This window comes from Hevea brasiliensis, chromosome 15 (genome assembly GCF_030052815.1).
Source record: "Hevea brasiliensis isolate MT/VB/25A 57/8 chromosome 15, ASM3005281v1, whole genome shotgun sequence".
Lineage (NCBI taxonomy): Eukaryota > Viridiplantae > Streptophyta > Magnoliopsida > Malpighiales > Euphorbiaceae > Hevea > Hevea brasiliensis.
This window is the reverse complement of record NC_079507.1, coordinates 4,820,900-4,832,961: the sequence shown is the minus strand read 5'-3', so window position 1 is coordinate 4,832,961 and position 12,062 is coordinate 4,820,900.

The following is a 12,062-nucleotide window of genomic DNA, read 5'->3' as shown; positions in this document are numbered from 1 at the left end:
GCCCATAGTAAAAACTATAAACAAAACTTTGCAAAAAGGAACTATTAAAACTTGACTTTCCATAGTTATAACTAAATAAAAACAATCTAGCTTAAGATCCCTTAGTGGTCAACATACTGACATGCATCAACACCGTACCTCACGAACCCTCATATCATAATCATAGCTCCAATGGCATTTTTCATAACCTAAGGCCCACTGGGGCATAAAAATAGTTCCTAAATATAGATATGCAACATAAATCACTATCGAAAAGATATTCAAAAAATAAGACAGAAAAGAAACAACTAGAAGTTACCTAAAAACTACACAAATTATCAATTGTAATTGTCTAACACTTTGAGTAAAACTCACCATGCAATTCCTTTCTTTTTTTTTCTAAAATTAGATACAGATGTCATGATTATAACACCCCTATGTTCGGTAGTGCGTTCTACTGTTCCGGTGACCAGTGTTGTCCGGACAGCTAGGATGCCTAGAACTACACTTCGATATGAGCGAGGAGACATAAAATAATGAAATACAAGAAAAGAAAACACAATAAAAACAAAGGAAAAATAATAGCAAAGAAATGTAACCAAGTTAAGCGAGTCGAGAACCCTAGCGATGGGTGACCGCACCGGGAAGTCACGGCGTGGACCGTTGACTAGCCCTGATCATGGAACCCTGGAAAACATTTTTAGGACTTAAATAGACCTTTATTGAAGAATAAATATCATTAGGAAGATCAAAGAAAAATTAAATAATTAGTACAAAGAAAAGTGAGAAATCGAAAAACAGACAAAACCCGGTGTTACCGAAAAATCGAGAATGCAACCTGAACAGGGGCATTATGGTCAATCGACATCCCGAATTGTCTTTTGACCTAAATTTCCATTAAAAATAAATAATATTACACTTAGAAAATAAAATGAAAAATTAATTTGGTGGTACCTAAAGTGAATAGCAAGAATTAAGGGTTTAATGTGGAATAAGTGAGAATTTAACTTATTAAATGATTAAATTGTGTGAGTGGGCCACTAATGAATAAACTAAAAGCAAAATGGGGCAGCTGTAATTCCATTACACCATCAGAAACTTCATCTTCTCCAAATCACCAAACCTTGTCGAAATGAAGAATTAAAAGACCTCCATTGCTGTTTTTTCTCAAGCTCACCTAACCTCCTCATTTCACTTCCAATCATTTAGGGCTCTTCATTAAAGATTGTCTACACATCATAAGGAAGAGCTTGATACCAAAATCAAGAAGTTTAATCAAGGTTTAGCAAGTTCCAACCATAGGTAAGTTTACATTTTTGAATATTGCTTTGTTAAACTTTGTGTACATGTTATGGGTGTTGGATTTGTGAAGAAAATTTTCAAGTTTGAGGAGTTATTGATATGTCCATTTTGGACAGCCATGGAGTTATGTATTTAATGATTTATTATTACATATATTTGATGTAAATTCATGTTGAGTAGAGGGATTTAATATCCTAGTAAGTTATTTCCATGAAAATGTGGTGATTGTGCACTTAAATTGGAGATTGACGAATTGTGGGACACTTTGGCATTGTAGAACATTTCGGCAGCCTTGGGACACTTTGATAAATGTATGAGTTCATGAAGGTATTGGCAGAATATTGACATTGAGGATTGATGGATATGTATATAGATTGGTTGTGTAAAGTGTATGTAAGAATGAGTAATGTTTAGGTGTATATGTGATTGTACTTAGACTTTGTAAATTTGAGTTTATTTGGTGTATTGAGGATGTGTGTAATCTGCCCAAAGCGACTTTAAAGTGAAGTGGTATATGGTTTTGGTAATGTACCAAAACAGAATTGGTAAGGGAAGTGGACATATAGTAAGGTGAATGTGTCATTGATGTATGTTTAAGCAAGGTAATTAAGGGCAGTATGCATTTTAGCCTATAACTTTAAATGTGTAACCTCAATTGGTATGAGACCAATTGGAGGTGAAACTAGGCACAAAATGTGCCAACTTTCATTGAGAAAGCATACCAAAATTCTGCTTGCAAGGTGATATGAAAAATGACCAATTCGGATTAAGTGCAAGTGAGGCCTGAAAATTGACCATTTGGGCAGCAGTTAGTGTTTAGGCCATAACTCACTCAAAACAGGTCCAATTGACCTGAAATTTTAACCATGAATAGTTAAGACCCATACCTACAAGTCTTATTGAAGACACCAAAGCCTAGAAATGACCAGAAGCAAGTCAAACAGCTTACACAAGTTCGGGTCCAAAAACTGGCCGAACCAAAGTTGACCAAATTGACCTAAAATTGACCTAATTTGATGCCATTTGACCAGCAATAGTATAATGACCATAACTTGGTCTACTTAACTCAGAATGACCTAAAATTTTGCCCCTCGTTCCATAAGACATAGATCTACAAGTTTTTAGTTTTAACCGAAACTCAACAACCGAGGGAACTAGGTCGTCCGGCTAGGTCAAACTAGTATCCCGGAATCCAGCAAGTTGCATTAAAATGCACTAAACAAGGAAATGAGTTTGGTAAAACGTACCAACCCTAAAACCCTATCGAATGTGACATATTAGTAACGTTAAAACCTAATTTACCTAGAATGCATCGAGGGTCGGTATGTTAGGTGATTAAGCAAATAATAGCTTTCAGTGAATTATTTGTCAAACATTATCGATAGAGACAGTTTAATTTAGTACTTAAACACTTCAAATTGTGTTTCTCAGTTAGCAAAGACTTAGGAAAAGGGAAGGAAACACTGAGTCAAGACCAAGAGATAGTTATCAGAGGTTTGTGCACAACTAGTTTTCAACTAATTTTGCTCTGATACACCTAAAACATGTCACACTCTACCCCTCTGTAAGGCATAACATGATCCCGTAGTATACCTAATGAATTAGCAACTCCGTCTACTGATAATCCATTAAATACACTAAAAGGGATTTTAAAAACTTTTCTTACTTCTTTTACAGTGGTGAGCACTATTTACAGGTGTTAAAAACCTTTTTGAACTGAAGTGATAGAACTAACACATTTGAATTATTTGGAGTTTCTGTAAAAATTTTGGCAGAGTGCCATCTGTATTTTGGATAAAATAGTTCTTCAGAAAACCTGTAAAAAACACTAACATACAATTAATCATATGAAATATTATTCAGAGCAAAATCAGTTGAAAACTAGTTGTGCACAAAAACTATTTCTTTTGAATTTTTCAATTGAAATGAATTATGACTATTTGTACATTATTGTTTTAAATTGTGGAAATGTGTTTGAATGGATATTTATCGCTTGAAAAGCACTGTAAATGGTTTGAAATTGTGAGAAATTGTTTGAATGATATTGATGGATACTTATTGCTTGAAAAGCATTATAAATGGTTTGAAACTGTGAAAAAATTGATTTAGTGTGATTTGTGAAAGTTGAAGTTAATTATGAATTGTGTTGCCATCTTGTGAATGAAATTATGACTTTGGAAATTTTGAGATAAAATGTGTTTTAGTGGTATCAGAGCAAAGTTTTTAAATTCTGTTTTCACATGTTACTTGAATATTCTTTCTTCATAGTACAACTGCTCAATATCATTGTTTGATACATACAGTACATTGCATTATAAATATGCACTAACGGGAGGAAATCTCCTTGTGTTATTGGTTCAGGAGATCTAAAATCCTCACATTGACTATGGAAGAGGGTGATCGTTCAGTCGATCAATCTATAGAGGCTGAGGTGCAAGGGGATGCCCCAGGCCTACACAATGTCAGTGGTTCAACGGACCACCCTGCGATCACAGATTTCTGCTCGATTCGCTCGATGGATCGCAATGTTCCAACAAATGGTCGTAATGTGCCTACTCAAGTACCAATACAGACACGATGGTACAACCACAATCTCCTACTAGGCGAGATGATAAATTGATGAAATATGGGGCTCTGAGTTCAAGGGGGATAGATCCTCTAGAAGTGAATAGTGGTTAGAGAGGATGGATAGGGTATTCAAGAAAGCTGCATTGCAGAGGAGCTCGATTTGAATACTCGGTGTCTTTGTTATAAGGGGATGCTTATGATTGGTGGAAAACCATTCCCCACGATGCAGTAGAACTGCAGCTAACATGGAATGACTTTCTCGAGAATTCAGACAGAAATATGTCCCCGATGCTTATGTAGACCGGAAGTGCAAGAGTTCCTAAGTCCAAAGCAGGCGGATCGGTGGTGAGTATGAATGGGAATTTTCCGCCTTAGCCATTATGCGGTGAGTCTACTCTCTACCAGCAGGAGAGATGCAAGAGGTTTGAAACCAGGCTTGAAGCCCGATGTCAGACTACAAGTAGTCGGCTTCAAACACACTAACTTCTCTGAACTTATTTCTCAAGCTCTAGAGTTAGAAAGAATTGAGTCTGAAACTGCTCCTGAGAGAAAGAAATCAGAGAAGAGAGAGAAAGAGGGAAAATCTGTAGAACAGAGTTCCAGTAGTCCTACTGGAAAGAGGAAGAAATCATGGTGGGATATGCTATAAGGCTATTGGAGCCTGTTATAACTGTGGAGGCATAGGACACTTTGCCAAGGATTGCACCAGTAGTCGCAGAGTTGGACTACCTCCTACTACTGCAGAAGGGTCAGTTCAAAGCCCTGTCACCAGAAGTTCACAACCACCCAGCAGAGGTAGAGGCAGGGGTAGAGGTAGCCCAGCAGGCAGCCAAGACACAATGAAACAATCGAAGCAAGACAGTGCTCCAATCAGAATGTATGCAATGAGACAGAGGGAAGAGGCTGAGACATCTGATGTTGTGGCTAGTACCTTCTCAACTTTTAACCAAAATGTGTTTGTGTTATTTGATCCGGGCTCTACCCATTCTTATGTGAGTGCTAGCATCATTGATTGCATTGCTGTTCCATGTACAAAAATGGACTTTGAGGTGCTAGTAATAAGTCCGCTAGGACAGGAGGTCAGGGTTAATAGAATATATAGAGATTGTCCTTTGGTGATCCAAGGACACACTTTTCTGTCTAATTTCATTGAAATGCCCTTCAGAGACTATGATATCATCTTGGGCATGGATTGGTTAGCTAGACATCATGCCATGATTGACTGTAGGCTGAAGACAGTCACTTTTGGTCTCCCTCAGTACAGTGATGTAGTAATACATGGGGAGAGGCAGCTATTACCATCAAACATCATTTCGGCTGCACTAGCCAGAAAAGTTATCAGAAAGGGGTGTGAAGCCTACTTGGCACATGTGGTAGACACCCAAGTGGGGAGTCCAGCATTGAAGGACATCCCTACAGTACATGACTTTCCAGATGTGTTTCCTGATGAATTACCAGGATTACCTCCGGAAAGATAAGTGCAGTTTGAAATTAATGTTATGCCTGGTGTGGAACCAATCTCCATAATGCCATACAGAATGGCACCAGCAGAGTTGAAGGAGTTGAAGATACAGCTGCAAGAACTACTTGAAAAGGGCTTCATCCGCCCTAGTGTGTCACCTTGGGGAGCACCAGTGTTGTTTGCTAAGAGGAAGGATGGTACTCTCCGCTTATGCATTGACTACCGACAGTTGAATAAGGTGACAATAAAGAATAGATATCCATTGCCTCACATTGATGATCTGTTTGATCAGTTGAAGGGTGCAGCTGTATTCTCCAAAATTGATTTGCGATCTGGTTATTATCAGTTGAAGGTGCAAGAGCAGAGTATTCCAAAAACTGCTTTCAGAACTCGGTATGGCCACTATGAGTTTATAGTAATGCCATTCGGGTTGACAAATGCTCCAGCTGCTTTTATGGATCTGATGAACACTATCTTCAGACCATATCTTGATCAATTTGTGGTGGTGTTTATTGATGACATTTTGATATACTCGAGGAATGTAGAGGAGCATGACAGACATCTGCGGATTGTACTGCAGACTTTAAGGGAGAAACAGCTATACGCCAAATTGTCGAAATGTGAATTTTGGCTGAAAGAAATCTCCTTTTTGGGACATGTTGTGTCAGCTGAAGGGATCAAGGTAGATTCCAGCAAGGTAGAAGCTATCCTTAATTGGAAGCCCCAGAACATCACGTAAATTCACGATTTTAGGTCTAGCTGGATATTACCGCGGTTTGTGAAGGGTTTTCTATGTTATCTTCTCCATCACCAAACCGCTTGAAAAGATGTAAAATTTCGGTGGGTGATAAATGCAGTGAGTTTTGATGAGTTGAAGAGATGTTTGACTGAAGCTCCAGTCCTCACTTTACCTACTCCGGGTAAAGAATACACAGTTTATAGTGATGCTTCTCATAATGGGTTAGGCTGTGTACTGATGCAAGATCGGAATGTCATTGCTTATGCATCACGCCAGCTGAAACCGCATGAGAGGAACTACCCAACACATGATCTGGAGCTAACAGCTATTGTTTTTGCTCTGAAGATCTGGAGACACTATTTGTATGGGGAGAAATGCTACGTTTACATAGATCACAAGAGCTTGAAGTATTTGGGCACCCAGAAGGAATTGAATTTGAGGCAGAGGAGATGGTTAGAACTCATCAAAGATTATGATTGCTTAATAGACTATCAGCCAGGGAAAGCAAATGTGGTGGCTGACGCCTTAAGTCGCAAGACTATGGCAAGTCTCAGAGTTTCGCCTTTGTCCATGGTATATGAGTTGAAAGCCTGACAAAATGCGGTTTAGAGATTGATGATGAGGACAGACGGTAGTTGCATGGCATATACAACCGGTGTTGATTGATCGGTCGAATGGTGCTCGAGTGATGAAAAGTATCGGAAGCTCTTGAAAGAAGTCAGCAGGCAAGAAACCGAATTCTCTGTGAGAGATGATGGTTTATTGCTACATCGAGGCGAATGTGCGTTCCTAATGATCTTTGAATTGAGACAGATCATTATGAAGGAAGCACATGAGTCTCCATTTGCTATGCACCACTGGTGGAACTAAAATGTACAGAGGGTGAAAGAGCATTCTTGGTGGATGGGTATGAAGAGAGATATTTACGAATTTGTTTCCAAATGCCTAACTTGTCGACAAGTAAAGGCGAACATCAAGTTCCAGTGGTTTGTTACATCCTTTGTCGACTGCAGTGGAAATGGGAACGAATAACGATGGATTTTGTTACAGACTTCCAAGGACACAGAGTAGTCATGATGCGGTATGGGTTATAGTTGATGATTGACCAAGTCTGCTCACTTTTTGCCGATTCGGATGGACTATAGCACGAAAAGATTGGCGGATTGTACATATATGAGATTGTAAAATTGCATGGAGTGCCAAGATCAATTGTATCCGAGAGATCCTAGGTTCACTTCTAGATTCTGGGGTAGTCTTCAAAGAGCCCTAGGAACTAGATTGAACTTCAGCACAGCATTCCACCCACAGACAGATGGCCAGTCTGAAAGGGTTATCCAGATATTGGAGGATATGCTACGGGCTTGTGTGATTGAATTTGAAGGTAGTTGGGATACACACTTGCCTTTGATTGAGTTTGCTTATAACAACAGCTACCAATTAAGCATTGGGATGCCTCCATATGAAGCTTTGTATGGCAGAAAGTGCAGAACTCCCCTATGTTGGGATGAGGTAGGTGAAAGGAAGATGATTGGGCCAGAAATTGTTCAGCAAACAGAGGAAAAGATTAGATTGATCAGAGATAGACTCAAGGCTGCATCAGACCATCAGAAGTCCTATGTTGATTTGAAAAGAAGAGATATTGAATATGCAGTGGGTGATAAGGTATTCCTCAAAGTTTCTCTTTGGAAGAGGATTATGAGATTTGGCAGAAAGGGGAAACTGAGTCCTCGTTTCATCGGACCATATGAGGTTCTGGAAAGAGTGGGTCATTTGGCATATCGGTTGGCATTACCTTCAGAGCTAGCAAGGATACACAGTGTCTTCCATGTATCCATGTTAAGGAGGTACAGATCTGACCCATCTCATGTACTATCAGTTGAAGAGATTGAGGTAAAACCAGACCTCTCATATGAGGAAGAACCCATAAAAATTCTGGCATATGAGGTGAAGCGGTGAGAATAACAGATACACCTGGTTAAAGTGCTGTGGAACCATCATTCAAGCCAAGAAGCTACTTGGGAACGTGAAGAGGATATGAGGAGACAGTACCCACAGCTGTTCAGAGACTAATACCAGGTAAAATTTCGAGATGAAATTTATTTAAAGGGGGGAGAATTGTAACACCCCTATGTTCAGTAGTGCGTTCTACTGTTCCGGTGACCAGTGTTGTCCGGACAGCTAGGATGCCTAGAACTACACTTCGATATGAGCGAGGAGACATAAAATAATGAAATACAAGAAAAGAAAACACAAGAAAAACAAAGGAAAAATAATAGCAAAGAAATGTAACCAAGTTAAGCGAGTCGAGAACCCTAGCGATGGGTGACCGCACCAGGAAGTCACGGCGTGGACCGTTGACTAGCCCTGGACTACGGGGAACCCTGGAAAACATTTTTAGGACTTAAATAGACCCTTATTGAAGAATAAATATCATTAGGAAGATCAAAGAAAAATTAAATAATTAGTACAAAGAAAAGTGAGAAATCGAAAAACAGACAAAACCCGGTGTTACCGAAAAATCGAGAATGCAACCTGAACAGGGGCATTATGGTCAATCGACATCCCGAATTGTCTTTTGACCTAAATTTCCATTAAAAATAAATAATATTACACTTAGAAAATAAAATGAAAAATTAATTTGGTGGTACCTAAAGTGAATAGCAAGAATTAAGGGTTTAATGTGGAATAAGTGGGAATTTAACTTATTAAATGATTAAATTGTGTGAGTGGGCCACTAATGAATAAACTAAAAGCAAAATGGGGCAGCTGTAATTCCATTACACCATCAGAAACTTTATCTTCTCCAAATCACCAAACCTTGTCGAAATGAAGAATTAAAAGACCTCCATTGCCGTTTTTTCTCAAGCTCACCTAACCTCCTCATTTCACTTCCAATCATTTAGGGCTCTTCATTAAAGATTGTCTACACATCATAAGGAAGAGCTTGATACCAAAATCAAGAAGTTTAATCAAGGTTTAGCAAGTTCCAACCATAGGTAAGTTTACATTTTTGAATATTGCTTTGTTAAACTTTGTGTACATGTTATGGGTGTTGGATTTGTGAAGAAAATTTTCAAGTTTGAGGAGTTATTGATATGTCCATTTTGGACAGCCATGGAGTTATGTATTTAATGATTTATTATTACATATATTTGATGTAAATTCATGTTGAGTAGAGGGATTTAATATCCTAGTAAATTATTTCCATGAAAATGTGGTGATTGTGCACTTAAATTGGAGATTGACGAATTGTGGGACACTTTGGCATTGTAGAACATTTCGGCAGCCTTGGGACACTTTGATAAATGTATGAGTTCATGAAGGTATTGGCAGAATATTGACATTGAGGATTGATGGATATGTATATAGATTGGTTGTGTAAAGTGTATGTAAGAATGAGTAATGTTTAGGTGTATATGTGATTGTACTTAGACTTTGTAAATTTGAGTTTATTTGGTGTATTGAGGATGTGTGTAATCTGCCCAAAGCGACTTTAAAGTGAAGTGGTATATGGTTTTGGTAATGTACCAAAACAGAATTGGTAAGGGAAGTGGACATATAGTAAGGTGAATGTGTCATTGATGTATGTTTAAGCAAGGTAATTAAGGGCAGTATGCATTTTAGCCTATAACTTTAAATGTGTAACCTCAATTGGTATGAGACCAATTGGAGGTGAAACTAGGCACAAAATGTGCCAACTTTTATTGAGAAAGCATACCAAAATTCTGCTTGCAAGGTGATATGAAAAATGACCAATTCGGATTAAGTGCAAGTGAGGCCTGAAAATTGACCATTTGGGCAGCAGTTAGTGTTTAGGCCATAACTCACTCAAAACAGGTCCAATTGACCTGAAATTTTAACCATGAATAGTTAAGACCCATACCTACAAGTCTTATGAAGACACCAAAGCCCAGAAATGACCAGAAGCAAGTCAAACAGCTTGCACAAGTTCAGGTCCAAAAACTGGCCGAACCAAAGTTGACCAAATTGACCTAAAATTGACCTAATTTGATGCCATTTGACCAGCAATAGTATAATGACCATAACTTGGTCTACTTAACTCAGAATGACCTAAAATTTTTCCCCGCATTCCATAAGACATAGATCTACAAGTTTGTAGTTTTAACCGAAACCTGAAAACCGAGGGAACTAGGTCGTCCGGCTAGGTCAAACTAGTATCCCGGAATCCAGCAAGTTGCATTAAAATGCACTAAACAAGGAAATGAGTTTGGTAAAACGTACCAACCCTAAAACCCTATCGAATGTGACATATTAGTAACGTTAAAACCTAATTTACCTAGAACGCATCGAGGGTCGGTATGTTAGGTGATTAAGCAAATAATAGCTTTCAGTGAATTATTTGCCAAACATTATCGATAGAGACAGTTTAATTTAGTACTGAAACACTTCAAATTGTGTTTCTCAGTTAGCAAAGACTCAGGAAAAGGGAAGGAAACACTGAGTCAAGACCAAGAGACAGTTATCAGAGGTTTATGCACAACTAGTTTTCAACTGATTTTGCTCTGATACCACTAAAACATGTCACACCCTACCCCTCTGTAAGGCATAACATGATCCCGTAGTATACCTAATGAATTACCAACTCCGTCTACTGATAATCCATTAAATACACTACAAGGGATTTTAAAAACTTTTCTTACTTCTTTTATAGTGGTGAGCACTATTTACAGGTGTTAAAAACCTTTTTGAACTGAAGTGCTTTTTACAGGTTTTCTGAAGAACTGTTTTATCCAAAATACAGATGGCACTCTGCCAAAATTTTTACAGAAACTCCAAATAATTCAAATGTGTTAGTTCTATCACTTCAGTTCAAAAAGGTTTTTAACACCTGTAAATAGTGCTCACCACTGTAAAAGAAGTAAGAAAAGTTTTTAAAATCCCTTGTAGTGTATTTAATGGATTATCAGTAGACGGAGTTGGTAATTCATTAGGTATACTACGGGATCATGTTATGCCTTACAGAGGGGTAGGGTGTGACAATGATCTTTGTTCGAATTTCGACCCATGACTCCTCCTCTTCACCATTTCTACCAACTATTAGTATATTAATAGTTATGCTATTCAAAAAATTTGCAAATACTAATATTCATTTAAGTTTAACTAATAAAAGTCGAGGAAAAATATGTACCAAGAAAAATTTTGCCCGAATTTATTTTACCTCAAAATTTAATTAGGACTGAAATTTAAAGGTAAATTAAATAAAAGCCCACTATGCATTATGGTTCTTAAAAAAGAAAAGAAATTAAGACGATAAGAGGAAACATAGAAGGGGGGGGGGGGAGAGGGGAGAGAGAGAGAGAACCAATATAACTCCAACAATAGTGCAACCATGAAAGTATTAATTGATGTAAGGTACATTGAATGGAGCATTTCACATTTCATCATTAATATATATATATATATATATATATATATATATATATATATATATATATATATGAAGCAGAGAGGTATTTCCAAGAAAATGACACGTAGCACTTTCCTTGCAAACTTGCCATGTGTTACCTTGCATAAATACTCTATTTTATATTAATTATTATTTATTTTTTTATTTCTCTTTTAATTATTATTATTATTTACAACACTACCTTAACATTTATAATTTAAATTATTATTTTATTTAAAAATTTAATTATAAATTTAAATTATAAATTTTTAATTAATTTTTAAATTAAAATTAAATTTTAAAAAAATAATAATTTAAATCATAAATGTCAAGGTAATATTATAAATAATAATGATAATTAAAAGAAAAATAAAAAAATTAAATAATAATTAGTATAAAAGAGAGTATTTATGAAATGTGAGACGTGGCAAGTTTTTCAAAAAAAGTGTCACATATCATTTCATTGGGAGTGAATACACACATATATCCAAAACATTCAATAATTTATCATATGTATTATAATACTTATTAATTTATAGATATTATATAGTGTTTGTATTACAGTTATACAAATTTCATCATCCACATAATAAAGAGAGTTTAAT